We start from the raw sequence: 19,401 nt of genomic DNA on the forward strand, positions 1-19,401 counted from the left end.
TTGTAATTGCAGAAGTAACCCAGCCATCGCTTGGTGTTGGTTATGAGATCGGGAGAGCAGTTGGAATGGATAAGAAAATACTGTGCCTTTTTCGGATTAAACTCCGGAAAAAGTGCGTTGTTTTTTTTATTTTTATTTTAAGCAAAAGATATGTATATATTTCAGGAATGATAACACATAAATCACCCCTCAATAAAAAGGATATCGAGAAAACCCTTCGGCAATGCAAAAATTCCGAAATATCTTGGATGTCATCGAGAGGTCCTAAAACATGAACAAATATTTCTTGAAGACTTATGTTAACATTTATCAATTTCACTAATGGGTATTAATTCCGTAGTGAGCTTGTATTCAACAGCCTATCGCCTCAATCGTTCGTTGAGTGTGCATATTTAGAGCTACTGCTCTTTTTTCTCCAAAGCAAGTGTCACTTTGGGTTTGTCTTCACAAATCTCATGTGAAACCACCAAGCCGATTGTAAACACAATTGAAAAGCTGTTTCAAAATCATATCCAGTGAAAAATCAACACAAATTTTATTTGAGAATAATTTAAAAAGGGCAATGGTTATTTCTTAACATTTTTTTGCTAAATAGTATAGCGATGTCTGCAAAAATCTCACAAATACATGTATAAACATGAACAAACAAATACATACGGATGTGAAAATAATCAGATTACGTAAAATATACAGAGTTATACTAGGAGCTATGCATTTTTCGCAATCCTTACAATCCAAAGTCACACCTAGTAGCAAGTTTCAAAACAAGGAGCATATCAAACCTGTTATATTGTCAGATGGAATAGTGAGAAAAAAATGAATATTCCTGGTTATTTGAGAAAAAAAACTTTACCGAAATTCAATACAGAAAAAAAATAGTTTTAGACTGATTACAAACTATTTATCAGCGAATTGATGATCATTCCATAAAATGCCATACGCAATGATCGAAGAACAGTAAAATTATATAATTTATCAGTAAGTCGACTCAGCAATATATCTGAAAACGAAATTAAGAACTTTTGCTAGATTTTTTGTTTCTTTTCTTGTCTCTAACAAGGTTTTAGTTGTTGGAACTTTGACGATTCAATATTAATAGTAAACGATGCTTTTGTAAATACAGTTATGTGTCCTGAAATTTCCACTGATCATTCTAAACATGTCAATATTATAGAAAATGTAATGCGTAATATCTTGAAAACGACAAAAATTTAAAAAAAAACAAGTGAAATAAAAAGTCTTGGCCCAAGTAATGCTTGTATATGGATATGGTAATATGCACGTCAATAACAATAAACGGTACCACTTTTACTACAACAGGTGTGCATTTGAGAAATCAATATCTCTTCAGTGATGTTCGAGGCAATCATATTTGAAAATCCAAAACCTACTACTAATACAAAAGTTGACGAGCTGATATACTAGTAATCGACACACACACACAAGGAATCAGAGCCTTCATACTTAAAGTGTAATCACGTGATCTTGTTGTTTAAATTTAAATCTACATTTTGTTGTTTGTATCAGTGGAATTCATATCTTTTTCCATTTTAGAGCTTTCCGGTATGATAGCAGGTTTGCATGGTGATCATAACGTTACAGTAAAATACTATGACGGACAAGACTTTAAAGACATTTTAAAAGCTTTCTTTGAAATTTTATGATATATATGTTATTTACAAAGACAGGATGTAATTGCCAATACTGCGACCATGAACGCTTTTGGTACAATATTGCACATAACAGCTGTGTAATACAATTCTTTTGTATCTGAATATAAATGCATACCTGATCGCAATACCAGCAACTGTACTCGGAACAAAATTGAACTAAATGTATTTCAAAGTTGTCGGAAAATCTCCAATCTGTCATTAACCAGTAAATAAATAATGTTTATTGGTAGTATACTTACTTAAATTATGAAATATGAGATCGACCGGAAAGTTAGAATTTTTTTATGAATCTTTATTACATTAGCAACCATTTTGTCAAATTATTTCGATTAATTTCACACTGTGTGTATCACATCTACAAAAATTCATGTTCACAGAAATTGCAGTGCTGCTTCTGAGCAAAAGGCATTATGTTTCATTCCTGCAATTGCTATTAAAATCAGGGGATACAATTAAACAGGGACAGCTTAAAAGGGATTAAAATGTTCTGAAAACGTTTTCATGAACTGGTATTAAATGCCGTTGAAGAAAATTTTCAAATAAGATATATCAATTTCTTTCTCATTGTCTATTCAAAACATAAAATCAACGTTTATCTCCCTTTGATGAATAGCAGGAAATGCTACCCTACCATAGAGGAATCATAGAGAGAATCGTGTTCAGGAGGAGGGGTGAAAGAACTGTTTTCAACGATATTTTAGCTATCGCTGTTTGTTAAAAGTTCAAACGCACACAAGGACGATTGAGTTAAGCTAATGTGAGGTCATTAATTTTAGTCTATTAAATGTGTAAGAAAATAATTTTCCTGCAGGATAATATTTCAGATTGACGTGCACGTGAAATAATATGGATTTACAAAATTGGTATTGTGCTGTTAACTTTTCTTGTAAAAAAAAATGAAAATTATGACAAGGAAAAGATTTTTCCCCAATAGAAATGCCCTTTGAAATGTACGTGTCACTTACTCGCCGGGAAGCATTGCAGTGGTGAGACTCATGTTTGAATTAGACCATTCACCAAATGCTAAGAAATAATAAAGTAACGACATTATACTTTTATTTTTATTTTATAATTATTAAAACATCTATCGTTGGTTGCTACTCCTTGGCAATTTTACACAGGGAATTTTTATTCTTTCACGTACATCTGTTGCATATTCAGATGGCAACTGTATTGTAATACTGTAAAAAAAAATTATAAACTCAACTAAAAAAGTTTACTTCTGTAAATATTAGATATGCGTGTCTATTATTCAAGGCTGTAACTTGTTATTTTTGTTGCTGGGTTGCTGTCTCATAAACGTAAATCACATATATCTTTTTATCAATATATAATACCGATTTCATTGCTGCATATTTATCTGATTAAAAAAAAATCATCGATGATTTTTCATAAAAATTAGAACAAATAAACTTCATACAGTATCAAGTAATTTGTCATTCAAAAAAAGAGAGGTCCATGTACTCGTTATCAAGCTAATGATTTAAATCATTCGAAAAATGCATCTTTTCCCGAACGTCGCGAAAAATAACATAAATACGTTAGCAACGTCATTATTTCCCCTGTAACTGTATCGTATGCCCTTAAATGTATACATGTATTTGACTTTGTATATCTAGGATTATACATAGGGAAATACCAGCAGATACTTACATGACCTCTTTTCTTCTTCTATTCAGGCCCTTGGTCTCCGATTCCTTTATCACAAGTGCATATCTAACGGTTTCTCCTACAAAACAAGTCATCGTATGATAATCCTCTGTAATTCTCACGTCATCACATAAACAGAAAATATTTTAGATATAACAATGCAGTAAATATTCTAGTTTGTTATTATAGGAAATTCAGTGTCATTTTGAAATTCTAATTGCAGAAATTAAATTTATGTTGACAAAAATATGCTTGACTTTTGCTTTATTTGGGCTAATTTTCCTTTGTTTGTTTGTTTGTTTTTTTGTTGTTTTTTTTTAACTTTTTTCTATATACGACTATCTTTCATGTAGCATATCTTTTAAAATAAATTGTTTGATCTTAAGATTTATTTGAAAATATATAATTTATTTTTAAAAAGTAAGTGTAATAGATAGTGTGTTTCTACTGAAACTAGTATGAAAATAGGAAGATGTGGTATGGTTGCCAAAGAGACAACTATTCACCATAGACCAAATGACGTAGATATGAGCAACTATATGTCACCACATAGCTATATAGAAAGCCCCGACAAAACAAACTGTAAAACAATTCAAATGATTTGTGTACTAAACAACAAACGAAAAAAAAAAAAATTTAATATATAAACACAACCACTGAATTACAGGCCCCCGACTTGGTACAGACACATACATAATGTGTAGGGACGGAGGGTAAAAATGTTTTCAGGCGGTGGAATAGGTCTTGACTCATCAGATTGATATAAAGCACAAAAACAAATCACAAAAGATACCGATCTGAGAGTACTCGCAGTTACTGAAAGCTAGTTCCAGGCCAAGAACAAGTAATAATATATAAAAATGGGGAGATGTGGTATGATTGGCAATGAAACAAATATCCACCCAAGTTTAAATGAAGTGGAGGTAAGCAATCATAGGCTACCGTACGGTCTTCAATAATAAGAAAAAAACCCATACGGTTAAGTCGGATATACAAGACCCTAACATGCGAAGTGGGAAACAATTCAAACGAGAAAACTAACGGCCTAATTTATACCAAAACAAATTACGAAAAGCAACTATGACAGACATGAACCGAAAACAACCACGGTATTACAAGCTCCTGAGTTTGGACAGTCACATAAAGAATATATGTTATGAATTTAGAAATTATTAAGAAACTAAGGTTTCAACTCGCTCAAGAAACTTCGACTTCTGATTGATCTCGCTATTCGTTTTATGCTTCTTTCGGTATTTTCATTTTACAAAAAAGGAATGTCCTTCTGGGTTAAAGAAGGGTCAAAGGAAATATGATCAGTTGACTACTGCGACTGGTGAATAAGTTAACTTTGCACGTTTGATACCGAAATTTAAATAAAAATAAAATAAAATGATTGAATAATAAAATCGCATTGATTCAATGTTGATATCGGCAAAATTTTCTTCTCAAAACTTTGGATGTTAACTGTAAATAATATTAAAGTTTATGAAGAGGTTGTGTCTTGTATCCTTCCTTTACTCTGATACTGAAAATGATAAACAATGGCGCGAAAAAGTGAGATGAAATATGATATATTAGATGAGAATCTACTGAAGTGTTTGTTATTTAATTATTCAACCTGTCTGCAAGGAAAAGAGAATCTGATTTTTTTTAAAGGAAACGATTTAAAGAGATATAAGAAGATGTGGTGTGAGTGCCAATGAGACAACTCTCTATCCAAGTCAAAATTTATAAAAGTATATAGGTCAAAGTACGGTCTTCAACACGGAGTCTTGGCTCACACCGAACAGCAAGCTACAAAGGGCCACAAAAATCAATAGTGTAAAACCATTCAAACGGGAAAACCAACGGTCTAATCTATATAAAAAACGAGAAACGAGTTACACTTATGAACCACATCAACAAACGACAACCACTGAAAATTAGATTCCTGACTTAGGACAGGTGCAAACAATTGCAGCGGATTTAAACGTTTTAATGGTACCAAACCTTAACCCTTATCTGAAACAATAGTGTAACATCACAACATAGAAAGACACACTATAAAATATCAATTGAAAGGCATGTTATCCGAAAAATTAACAGGTGAACATAAGATTCATCATACCGAATATTTGTAAGTACATGCAGCTTTTTCTCAACCATAGCAGAATCTTCAACACCATACAGAAGACTACAGCGGACAAAAGAAAGTACAGTGCCAATGTCTGAAAGAAAGATTATATTTCATACTACCTTTGTCCTAGATGTGAAGTAAAATCATTCAGACTATTATAGAAAAAAAATATATTAAGCTTCCTTATGGTATAGTCTTAGGTTAAACAACTTGGTAATGTTGTGCAATTGTTCATTTGTTGTCTTATGTGATTTTTTTCATCTTATGTCTCTATAATCTTTTTTTAATTTATATTACGTGTCAAAGTTGTAACCTGATAAAAACAAATCTTAATGACATAAATAAATCTATAATTATTGAGCTTTCCTGCATCTAATTAAATCTGTTCATTTCAATTAATCGTGTCCAAATCTACGAATTAACATACCTGCAATAAATCTACAATGGTAGGACAAACATTACGTGGTTTTCCAAATATCCAGTGCAATGGTGTCCACTGAGGTTCTTCGCTTAAACGTAAAACAAAGAATTTATAGAACGGTTGAAATTTAGTTACACGTCTTGAATTTGATTCCTTTCACATATCAGTTAATCATTATCTAACTATATATGGTTAATGAACCTTTATATGGATCTAAAAAAATAGATTTTATGAAATATATAACTTACCAATTAAAATATCTCCACAATACCTTGTATGAGAGTATACCCATGTTGGTAAAGTTAAACGCCATTGCTTAACGAAAATGAAACGTGGTTTCCAAGCCTGATAAAACTAACGTCATAATGATTCAAGGTCTGTCAATCGCCCTCAGCTGAGTTTGCCTCGTATGATAATTCCATCTCACTCCAACTTTTCTGTTAAATGTCAGTCAGAAGATTTTATGGTCCAAATGTTTTAGATCAGTCAGGATTCTACTTTGTCAAAATTATCTCCCCATTACGCCAATTCATTTTTACGACAATCGTAAAAATGGAAGCCATTTTAGGAATGACGCGCTGCCAATTTAGCTCTTGAAAACCGATAAATTTATCCACATAGAGTGAGAGACCCATATTCGCCGCATAATTCGTTCATTTCCACTTACATCCGACCTACATTCGAATATTTGGAACTTTTTATGAAGGTTTCAGAAATTTAACTATATGAAAAAAATGTTTGATAAAGAAATTATCTTCAAAACATTGGTTAATTGTTCTAAAAACGAATGCAAACTCAAGAGGAAATCAAGTTGTTCGTGTACCATGGGGGACACATTTTCGCCACAATGTATGATATGACAATCCTCATTATCCTGGTATATTATAAAAACGAATGTTTGCAATTACATGAATTAGCTTGAGAGATCATTCTTATACGATTTTTCTCGCAAATATTTACTTTAAGAGTGCGCATGATTGCCATATATATCTTACATAATTGCCAAAATCATTTAAAAACACCTGAGTATTTCTCAATATGTGCGAATAACCTTGGGAATGGGATAAAGAGGAATATCAACAGTTCGAACATTACAAACAGCCTTTACCATCTATTTAGGCAAGTATTGGGTAAAGGCACACAAATTTACAGAAAAAATAGCTAAACGCGAAAATGTGTCCAAGGCGAATATGCGCCACCCACTTTAGCACAATTACGATCCTTATATGCAAGTTGTATTTTAATAGACAAATGTATCTACTAGCTAATGAGCATCAGTTAATGTACTTGTCTACATTTAGTCAACTTAAAACTATTGTCTGATCGGTTGTCAGGTGGAATTTTCGAAAATCCATAAACATTTAAAAAAATTCTAATTCAATATTTCGTGGAAGGGCAGCCTAAAAATTTTCAGTGGTTGAAGACTATAAACCCTAGATATCACACACAAAAAATGAAGTCTTTTCGAAGATATGCATTTTTAAGATCCAACTTAAAAGTCTGTCGTCAAGTGTTTTTAGTAAAAATTTGCTATTCGAACACACCTATTCTGTTTCTGTGATTTTCACTTGACCCATATATTTCATTTTTTTAGTACTGTGAATCTTCGATGTTATAAATTCAACCTGTAGCCTTGATATATAAAAATGATAGAATCTGAAGCGAGATGATGTATCAAATACTTTTGCTTTTTACGTTTTCAAGACAAAATATTCAACTCAAACACGCCCTGACATAAAAAGGTGCACTCTTTTCGATGCAATTGTTACCCGTTTTTTGGAATTATTTCTTGAGTCACATAATGGAAGTGCAGAAACGAAAATTAAGAAACAAATAGTTTGATATGTTCTCCGTCCGTGTTTTTTTTTTTTTTTAAATCGGAGGTTATGCATTTTTTCGGTCCAACTGAATAGACATCCATGTCGTCGACTTGATATCTAATTTTTCTGCTTAATTATGTAATAGATAAATTGAAAACTTATGCAAATGGTGTTTTTATGATAAAATGCTTCGTAATTTAGCCGAAAACTGTCATTTTATTTGTTTCTATTAACTTTTAAAATTTGTGTTGCTATAGTAAACATTACAGTAAGCATTTATCGCCTTCTCTAACAAAGAGCTTCGATTCTTTTGTTCTATTTCAACTGATTTTCCGCCTGAGATGTAATGTTTGTTCCCGAAATAAAGATTGTAACGCAACCAGCTCATTTTTTAACTTATAATAATGAAGGAATCGCACCTTTCCCTAGGAATTTACACTTAGGTGAACATGGATATCGACAATGGTTCTAAAATAAATGTATGAAACTTTTAAAGGCATGCATTAAACATACAAACTTATTGTAGATACCAATTTGTATTTGTTTATCGTTTTTAGCCATAGAACAATTCTCAAAAATAAATATAATTGTTAAAATAAGTATGTATTAATTCATATAACTAAGAATACTAAAAAGAAAAGAAATGAAAGATAAAAATTTGGTCCCGATTCCAAAAACAATGATCTATTTCATACTCCAACTGAAAGTGAACACTTTGAACTAGTAAAAGACGCTTTTAATCTATTTTATGTATTGTTTTAATTTACATTCCGGTATTAAGAAGCTATCAGATAACCATGACAGCAGTTAATATTAGCTTATATTCTGGGATAAAAAGATCATCACGGAAACGATTCCCTTTGCTTCGGAAATTCAGAGTCCGTTTGAATTAATTGGAATATCACTATGGAAACAAAATTAACTACTCCGATGTGATTTATATCCTAAATAGTGTACAGGCTGTTGAAATAATGTTGAATTCTTTTGAGTTAAGTCATTTGAAACTGGTCTTTACATTTTGTTCTTATGGTGTGCAGTTATACCACTACCTCCAGATTAAGGGAGGGTTGAGCGCTCACAAATATGTTTAACCCCGCCACATCACATTCTTTATGTGCCTGTCCCAACTCAGTAGCCTGTAAATCGGTTGTTGTCGTTGGTTTGTGTCTGTCATATTTGTATTTCGTAAATTATATCGTTATAAATTAGACCGTTAGTTTTCTCGTTTGAATTGTTTCACATTTGCACATATCAGGCGGGGCCTGATATAGCTGATTATACGGTATGGGTTTATCTCATGGTTGAAAGCTGTACGGAGACCTATAATTGCTTTTATCCACGTCATTTGATCTCTGGTAGATAGTTGTCTCATAGGCAATCATACCACAGCTCCTTATTGTTATATACTGATTTTTTTCTGATGTATAGGAATAAGAAATAGTTTCTTGGAAGAAATAGTGCAAGAATCGCTTTACCGATTAGGTGGATGAGAAAACATCGCTAAAGCCAGATGAATCATTCAAAGTATCATTTAAAAAAACATTGCGAAAAAATTATAACAGCCGACAAAAATTATTAGAGAATAAACGCTGCAAAGTGTTACAAAAATAATTAAAGAAAAATCAAAATTTAACGAACGCAAACTTCCATAAAACCAACAATTTTCGTTTAGAATTTTAAAAAAATGGACATTGAGAAGGATTACGTTAAAGCTTGGTATGATGCAATCTCATTTTACTTTGGAATAATGGAGTTACAGGGAAACTAGGATTAAGGTAAAAATGTATCTGATAAAGTTTATTTGGATTAACTGGCGTGCAACCGGCCATTAAGCCAATGGTTTTATCAGACAAGTAACTTTTAGATAACTCAATAACAGAAAATAAAAAAATATTGTAAGGACACTGATGTTTTGAGTGATGGAACTTCTTGGGGTCTGATGCAGAGTATGATATATTGATATAGTATCAACAAACGGTTCGTTTATTATCAGAAAGTCACATTGCATGAAGTTAGTTCTACTATAGTTTGTAGTGGAGCAGTGAAGATTTCATTTACTTTGGTACATTATTTTCACAAGCAAGATAGTGAGATCTAAATATATATGTTGTAACTGATTGAACTTTATTCCGAATCATCATGATAAAGCAACCGTTATCCTCGTCTCATGGGTTTTCGTGCTATTAAGAATGCATTGTGACGTCACAATTTCCTTTGAAAAAGCATGCATAGTACGAAAATTAAAAATAACCAAGTGAAAAAAAAGTCTTGGCCCCAGTAAAGCTTGTATATGGATATGGTTATATGCATGTCAATAACAATAAACGGTACCACCTTTACTACAGCAGGTGTGCATTTGAGAAATCAATATCTCTTTAGTGATGTTCGAGGCAATCCTATTTGAAAATACAAAATCTAATACAAAAGTTGACGAGCTGATATACTAGTAATCGAAAAGGACCAACAACCAAACCCACACGAGGAATCAGAGACTTCATACTTAAAGTGTAATCACGTGATCTTTGTTTAAATCTAGATCTACATTTTGTTGTTTGTATCAGTGGAATTCATATCTTTTTTTCCATTTTAGAGCTTTCCGGTATGATAGCAGGTTTGCACATGGTGATCATAACGTTACAGTAAAATACTATGACGGACAAGACTTTAAAGACATTTTAAAAGCTTTCTTTGAAATTTTATGATATATATGTTATTTACACAGACAGGATGGAATTGCCAATACTGCGACCATGAACGCTTTTGGTACAATTATTGCACATAACAGCTGTGTAATACAATTCTTTTGTATCTGAATATAAATGCATACCTGATCGCAATACTAGCAACTGTACTCGGAACAAAATTGAACTACATGTATTTCAAAGTTGTCAGAAATTCTCCAATCTGTCTTTACCAGTAAATAAATAATGTCTATTGGTAGTATACTTACTTAAGGTTTAATTTACTTTAGTTTGCTATATAACTTTTTAACTTTTACTTATTTCTAACATTATATTCACCACAAAGCCACTCGCTTTAGTTGATATATGAGATCGACCGGAAAGTTAGATTTTTTTTTTATAAATCTTTATTACATTAGCAACCATTTTGTCAAATTATTTCGATTGATTTAACAGTGTGTATCACAACTACAAAAATTCATGTTCTCAGAAATTGCAGTGATGATTCGGAGCAAAAGGCATTATGTTTCATTCCTGCAATTGATATTAAAATCAGGAGATACAATTAAACAGGGACAGCTTAAAAGGGATTAAAAAGTTCTGAAAACGTTTTCATGAACTGGTATTAAATGCCGTTGAAGAAAATTTTCAAATAAGATATATCAATTTCTTTCTCATTGTCTATTCAAAACATAAAATCAACGTTTATCTCCCTTGGATGAATAGCAAGAAAAGCTACCCTACCATAGAGGAATCATAGAGAGAATCGTGTTCAGGAGGGGTGAAAGAACTGTTTTCAACGATATTTTAGCTATCGCTGTTTGTTAAAAGTTCAAACGCACACAAGGACGATTGAGTTACGCTAATGGGAGGTCATTAATTTTAGTCTATTAAATGTGTAAGAAAATAATTTTCCTGCAGGATAATATTTCAGATTGACGTGCACGTGAAATAATAGGGATTTACAAAATTGGTAATGTGCTGTTAACTTTTTCTTGTAAAAAAAATGAAAATTATGATAAGGAAAAGATTTTTCCCCAATAGAAATGCCCTTTGAAATGTAAGTGTCACTTACTCACTGGGAAGTATTGCAGTGGTGAGACGAATGAAGTATTAAACGACATTATACTCTAATTTTTATTTTATAATTATTAAAACATCTATCGTTGGTTGCTACTCATTAGCAATTTTACACAGTGAATTTTTATTCTTTCACGTACATCTGTGGTATATTCTGATGGCAACTGTATTGTAATTCTGTAAAAAAAAATTCAATATCATAAATTCATCTAAAAACGTTTACTTCTGTAAATATAAGATATGCGTGTCTATTATTCAAGGCTGTATATTGTCCTCTAAATGTCATTGTTATTTTTGTTGCTGGGTTTCTGTCTCATGAACGTATATCACATATATCTTTTTATCAATATATAATACCGATTTCATTGCAATGTACACGTGTTTCTTGAATAGTCACCTACAAGTAAGTTTAGGGAGCCATATAGAAAAAAACGTTTTGAAGCGGTTAAAACAGAAAGTGAAAACTGTTTAAATAATTCGTACCGTATTGAAAATTGGGTTTAACTTTAATAAATAATTGAAAACATCTTGAATGTAAGATATCCTTATCTTACGTAAAGGGTTCCGCGGAACCCTTGTGTCACGCCTTCTATTGCTGCTGTTATAGTAAAAGTGTACATACATTGTAGCTAAGTCCATTTATCAGTAAAATATTTTCTTCAGATGCTACTTAGTGATATTCAAGAAGATTCTACAACTTTTTGCATTATGTGTTAATTAATAAAAAGCGTTTGGTAAAGTTTCATAGAATTCTATGAAGGTTTGACAAAGTTATTGCTGTCTAAAGAAAATTTTAACCCAAGACTGTATCTAAATGTTAACTGCAAACAAAAACACTTAGTCCTTTAGCAGTTAGATACAGAAAGAGGGTAAAAAATCTAAATTTTGCTCTGGATAATGTATATTTACTATAAAAAAGCTTTTGTCCAAGTTTCATTGAATTTCATGAAGGTTTGACAACAGATATTCTTGGAAGACCAAGGGACAAAGATGTGAACAATTACAGGTCACTGAACGACATTTAACCATGATCTAAACCCATACCGTAATCTGCTATTAAGGGCATACGATACAGTTTTGATCCAACGGTGAAAATCTGCTTATACAAGCTATTTGTCACTGAGTTAATTCAAATATGTAATAAAAAATATACCTTCATGTGCTAAATTTAGAGATAAATGGGGTCGAAATTTTAGACATTTACTTAAAATTTCGGTTTCTTGTACATTTCTATCCTTTGGACACTGAGACATACCTAACTTTTTTTGTTTCAAAAGATAAACACATGCGGATGTTTGTAAAACGATTTGGAATATCATCTTAACAAAAGTATGTTCTTAATTTGTGTAACAGTTCTTTGAAAATAATTCATTTTTATTAAAGTTTCATGATTTCAGTAAAAAACGGCATTTTTTGCTGCATATTTATCTGATCATAGTTTAAAAAAAAAATCATCGGTGATTTTTTCATAAAATTTAGAACAAATAAACTTCATACAGTATCAAGTAATTTGTCATTCTAAAAAAGAGGGGTCCATGTACTCTTTTTCAAGCTAATGATTAAAATCCCTAGAAAAATGCATCTTTTCCCGATAAGTCGCAGTTTGACGTCGCGAAAGAAAACATATTACGTTAGCAATGTCATTACCTCCCCTGTAACTGTATCATATGCCCTTAAATGTATACATGTATGTGGCTTTGTATATCTAGGATTATACATAATAAAATACCAGCAGATACTTACATGACCTCTTTTCTTTTTGTATTCAGGCCCTTGGTCTCCGCCGATTCCTTTATCACAAGTGCATATCTAACGGTTTCTCCTACAAAACAAGTCATCGTATGATATAATCCTCTATAATTCTCACGTCATCACATAAACAGAAAATATTTTAGATATAACAATGCAGTCAATATTTATAGAATAACTAATCGAAGAATTCAAATAGAGAAAAATATTCAACGAGTGACCGAACAACACATTAGTTCACGAATGCGCGTAGCGCATGAGTTAAATATCAGTGTTGTTCGGTCACGAGTTGAATATTTTTCGATATTTGAATTCTTTGATTAGTTATTCTTTTTATTACATTGGCAAATGGCTTTTTTTTATGAAATTAAAGTAGAAAATGTAAGGAACTATATCTTTCTACGCATTCACAATTTGTTTTGATCCCGCGACGTTATCGTAGTCTTGACAACGCCTATTGTTGTATGACGTCAGAGGAGTGAAATAACCACGTTTATTTCACATGTGAAATCTTCGATTAGTTATTCTATAAGTAATTCATTGCAACCAATGTAATAATCTAGTTTATTATAAATAGAAAATTCAGTGTTATTTTGAAATTCTTATTGCAGAAATTAAATTTATGTGTACAAAAATATGCTTGACTTTTGCTTTATTTGGGCCAATTTTCGTTTGTTTGTTTTGTTTTTGTTTTTGTTTTTGTTTTTATTTTGAACTTTTTACTTTATACGACTAGCATAGATATTTATGAACTGACCCTTCATCTTTTATGAAGCATATCTTTTTAAATAAATTGTTTGATCCTAAATTTATTTGAAAATATATAATTTATTTTAAAAAGGTAAGTGAAATAGATAGTGTGTTTCTACTGAAATTAGTATGAAAATAGGAAGATGTGGTATGATTGCCAAAAAGACAACTATTCACCATAGACCAAATGACGTAGATGTTACCAACTATATGTCACCCTACGGCGGCCGCGCAGGGGCGTATCTTCCCGGAAGCATGACAGCACGTGCATCCACGTCGTTTTCACCAACAACAAAAAAAGAAGAGAGAGAGAGAGAGGGGGACAAAGTTAACTTATAGGAATTGGTCTTTCTATGTATCTATTTTAAAAACTACACAAAGAATAAAAGCAAGAGGAATAAACATGCAGCGAAATTTTTAGTCCTGTAAGACATGTATGTGTACGATAAATGCATACAACTGGTGTAAACATAGTGGAACTTTTTATATTACGGACATTGTTTAGAAAAACAGCTACATAATGTCGGTACCACCGCCATAACGTATACCAGCATTGAGTGCAAAAAACAACATATAATCCGTTTAGGGTTAACAAAAAAACTTGAAAATTATTATTTTCCGCTTCGCCCCAAAGCACACATCTTACTAGAACGAAGACTCTTCAACTTGTATCGATCCGGGAATAACGACTGTTACCTTGTGAACTAGTTAAAAAAACTTGACCAAGTATGTAGGTCTTGACAACACGAATACTTCATTTTCACATCACGTCAACGTATTCTCGTCCTGATGTGCATGTAATATTTGCTACTGGACATTAATAACCATTCAATCAACAACTAGTTTCCGTAAACTAATAGACGAGAAGTTGGAACTGCTGTTATTATGAAAAAAGTACACATTTCCAGTACATGTATTACATATTTTTTTATTTATTTTACAAAAAAACATCTTGTATACTGAACTATTTGGTCATTCAATTTTATAATGAATTTTCTGTCCGAGTCGGACACTAAACTGCGGATTCTTGTTCAAACGAAACACCAAACTTTTAATACACGTATCTTCACTGTTATCATCTAGATATTGCAATTCAACTTGTCGAATGCATATGTATTTGTTAATTAGCTGGATAATTAACAAACGCAGATCATTTAAAGATCGTGATCAAAGTACCATTCCCTCTGAAAAAGTTCCTTAATTTCAACTTCAAGAATTCCTAACTGCGTAAAATAAGAAATTCCTATCTCTCTCTCTTGTAGAGTTTACCCATAGAATTTTTAAACATAAAAAAAATTATGTTCAGCAAAATATTGGAGAATGTGTCCACCAAGTATTTGGTATCCAAAGATGTTAATGCTAACAAATTCCATGCATGCACATATAGTATTGTGTTTATGTTTATTGTTTGTTTTTTATCCATCTACTTTGCTCAATACAAATACTAGCATATGGAACAAACCTCCGTGATTTTAAAAGCTCTCATGGCGTACAAAAAACGCAAACTACAATGTTTAGTCTTCATTCGACTCGAAGTTAAACAAATAGTTGACCAAAAAACCACAACAAAAATATACAAGTTTTATTACGGTTGTGATTGTTTTGAAACGCTATATATGCGAATTTTCCGGGGGGGCTTCACCCCTATGACCCCCCTACCAGGGCTTTGCCCTGGACCTACTGGGGGCCTTAGGCGGCCCCCAGACCCCTCGCCCTTTAGTTTGTGATTCCACTTCATTAAGTAGGTAGCTACGCCAACAATGCAGGAGCAAACTCCAAACCGTATAGCTATAGAAAGCCCCGACAAAACAAACTGTAAAACAATTCAAATGATTTGTGTACTAAACAACAAACGAAAAAAACAAATTTAATATAAAAACGACAACCACTGAATTACAGGCTCCCGACTTGGTACAGACACATACATAATGTGTAGGGACGGAGGGTAAATAGATGTAAGAAGATGTGGTATGAGTGCCAATTAATGAGACAACTCTCCATCCAAGTCACAATTTATAAAAGTAAACCATTATAGGTCAAAGTACGGTCTTCAACATGGAGCCTTGGCTCACACCGCAAAGCAAGCTATAAAGGGCCCCAAAAATTACTAGTGTAAAACCAATCAAACGGGAAAACCAACGGTCTAATTTATATAAAAAACGAGAAACGAGAAACACTTATGAACCACATCAACAAACGACAACTACTGAACATCAGATTCCTGACTTAGGACAGGTGCACACAATTGCAGCGGGTTTAAACGTTTTAATGGTACCAAACCTTCACCCTTATCTGAAACAATAGCGTAACATCACAACATAGAAAGACACACTATAAAATGTCAATTGAAATGGCTTAACTCAATCAAAAGACATATTAACACAAGTGAACATACACTGAACGAATAAATTTGATCTATGATACAATGCAAATACAAAATCAATAAAATAAGGGATGAATAATTAAGGTAACAGTATTATACCGTTGTGAAATGTTAAACAATTTCAGAAAAACAACAATAACCTTAAACAAAAATCCGCCATTCACAATAATATTATACACAGGTAAATGAAAATAATTTTGTTGTTAGGTATACAGTTTAAAAGGAGAAAGGAAATATTTTTACAAAATAAATAATTTTGATGTACATAGTTCGAAGAAGTGAAAATTCATAGTAATACCAAACACTTATTAAAGTTGGTATATAGACCAGATATAACCCTGAATAAGTAAACATTAAATAACAAAAAAGTACTACTAATAGTATCAACAGGTCAAATTAACAAGAAAGTACGATTTGAGAGTACTCGCAATTACTGACAGCTAGTTAAAAGCCAAAAACAATTAATAATAAAAAATCATGCATCAGAGACTAAAATCAAAGTTGAACATGTTTCCAGGCGGTGGAATAGGTCTTGACTCATCAGATTGATATAAAGCACAAATACAAATAACAAAAGATACCGGTCTGATAGTACTCGCAGTTACTGAACGCTAGTTCCAGGCCAAGAACAAGTAATAATATATAAAGATGGGGAGATGTGGTATGATTGGCAATGAAACAAATGTCCAGCTGAGTTAAAATGAAGTGGTAGTAAGCAATCATAGGCTACCGTACGGCCTTCAATAATAAGAAAAAAAAACATACTATATAGTCGGATATACAAGACCCTAACATGCGAAATGTGAAACAATTCAAACGAGAAAACTAACGGCCTAATTTATAACAAAACAATTTACGAAAAACAACTATGACAGACAAGAACCAAAAACAACCACTGTATTACAAGCTCCTGAGTTTGGACAGGCACATAAAGAATATATGCAATAAATTTAGAAAGTATTAAGAAATTAAGGTTTCAACTCGCTCAAGAAACTTCGACTTTAGATTGATCTCGCTATTCGTTTTATGCTTCTTTCGGTATTTTCATTTTACAGAAAAGGAAAGTCCTTCTGGGTTAAAGAAGGAAAAAATCCTCCACCAAATCCCCACACACACAAATAATGAAAGCTCGCTGCTTTACACTTGAACTAGTTGAATAGTAAAATATTTTTTTTAAATAGAAACAAGTCAAAGGAAATATGATCAGTCGACTACTGCGACTGGTGAATAAGTTAACTTTGCACGTTTGATACCGAAATTTAAAAATAAAATAAAATGATTGAATAATAAAATCGCATAGATTTCATGTTGATATCGGCAAAATTTTCTTCTCAAAACTTTGGATGTTAACTGTAAATAATATTAAAGTTTATGAAGAGGTTGTGTTTTGTATCATTCCTTTATTTTAGCCAAGATCTAAGATCTGATACTGCATGAAAATGATAAACAATGGCGCGAAAACGTGAGATGAAATATGATATATTAGATGAGAATCTACTGAAGTGTTTGTTAATGAATTATTCAACTTGTCTACAAGGAAAAGAGAATCTGATTTTTTTAAAGGAAACGATTTAAAGGCATGTTATCCGAAAAATTGAAGGTGAACATAAGATTCATCATACCGAATATTTGTAAGTACATGTAGCTTTTTCTCAACCATAGCAGAATCTTCAACACCATACAGAAGACTACAGCGGACAAAAGAAAGTACAGTGCCAATGTCTGAAAGAAAGATTATATTTCATACTACCTTTGTCCTAGATGTGAAGTAAAATCATTCAGACTATTATAGAAAATAAATATATTAAGCTTCCTTATGGTAAAGTCTTGGGTAAAATAACTTGGTAATGTTGTGTAATTGTTCATTTGTTGTCTTATGTGATTTTTTCATCTTATGTCTCTATAATCTTGTTCAATTTATATTACGTATCAAAGTTGTAACCTGATAAAAAAAAGGCATAGATAAATCTATAATTATTGAGCTTTCGTGCATCTAATTATATCTGTTCATTTCAATAAATTGTGTCCATATCTACGAATTAACATACCTGCAATAAATCTACAACGGTAGGACAAACATTACGTGGCTTTCCAAATATCCAGTGCAATGGTGTCCACTGAGGTTCTTCACTTAAACGTAAAACAAAGAATTAATAGAATTGTTGAAATTCAGTTGCACGTCTTGAATTTGATTCCTTTCACATATCAGTTAATCATTATCTAACTATATATGGTTAATTAACCTTTATATGGATCTAAAAAAATAGATTTTATGAAATATATAACTTACCAATTAAAATATCTCCACAATACCATGTATGAGAGTATACCCATGTTGATAAACGCCATTGCTTCACGAAAATGAAACGTGGTTTCCAAGCCTGATGAAACGAACGTCATAATGCTTCAAGGTCTGTCAATCGCCCTCAGCTGAGTCTGCCTCGTATGACAATTCCATCTCACTCCAACTTTTCTGTTAAATGTTACTCAGAAGGTTGTATGGTCCAAATTTTTTAGATGCAATGTTTGTTCCCGAAAAAAAAGATTGTAACGCAACCAGCTCATTTTTTAACTCATAATATTGAAGGAATCACACCTTTCCCTAGGAATTTACACTTAGGTGAACATGGATATCGACAATGACTCTAAAATAAATGTATGAAACTTTTAAAGTCATGCATTAAACATACAAACTTATTGTAGATACCATTTTGTTTTTGTTTATCGTTTTTTTCCATAGAACAATTCTTAAAAATAAATATAATTGTTAAAATAAGTATGTATTAATTCATATAACTAAGAATACTAAAAAGAAAAGAAATGAAAGATAAAAATTTGGTCCCGATTCCAAAAACAATGATCTATTTCATACTCCAACTGAAAGTGAACACTTTGTACTAGTAAAAGACGCTTTTAATATATTTTATGTATTGTTTTAATTTACATTCCGGTATTAAGAAACTATCAGATAACCATGACAGCAGTTAACATTAGCTTATATTCTGGGATAAAAAGATCATCACGGAAACGATTCCCTTTGCTTCGGAAATTCAGAGTCCGTTTGAATTAATTGTAATA

The 19,401-nt window shown here is 31.9% G+C and overlaps 2 long non-coding RNA genes across 2 annotated transcripts in view; both read right to left on the reverse strand.

Annotated features, from left to right (window-relative positions):
- LOC127737694 (uncharacterized) overlaps positions 1-16,388 on the reverse strand; it is a 221,441-nt gene extending 205,053 nt beyond the window's left edge. Inside the window, exon 1 of the long non-coding RNA XR_007999764.1 lies at positions 16,221-16,388. This is a non-coding gene — a long non-coding RNA (uncharacterized LOC127737694). The remainder of the gene's footprint in view (positions 1-16,220) is intronic.
- A 1,562-nt stretch (positions 16,389-17,950) lies between these two features.
- Positions 17,951-18,861, reverse strand: LOC127737697 (uncharacterized). Its single transcript, XR_007999767.1, has 3 exons — positions 18,614-18,861; positions 18,372-18,453; positions 17,951-18,045 (listed from the first exon to the last, which is right to left on the reverse strand). It is a non-coding gene; the product is annotated as an uncharacterized LOC127737697 (long non-coding RNA).
- Between the last annotated feature and the right edge of the window lie 540 nt (positions 18,862-19,401).

The sequence above is a fragment of the Mytilus californianus genome, unplaced genomic scaffold, assembly GCF_021869535.1.
Source record: "Mytilus californianus isolate M0D057914Y unplaced genomic scaffold, xbMytCali1.0.p SCAF_4, whole genome shotgun sequence".
In the NCBI taxonomy this organism is placed as follows: Eukaryota; Metazoa; Mollusca; class Bivalvia; order Mytilida; family Mytilidae; genus Mytilus; species Mytilus californianus.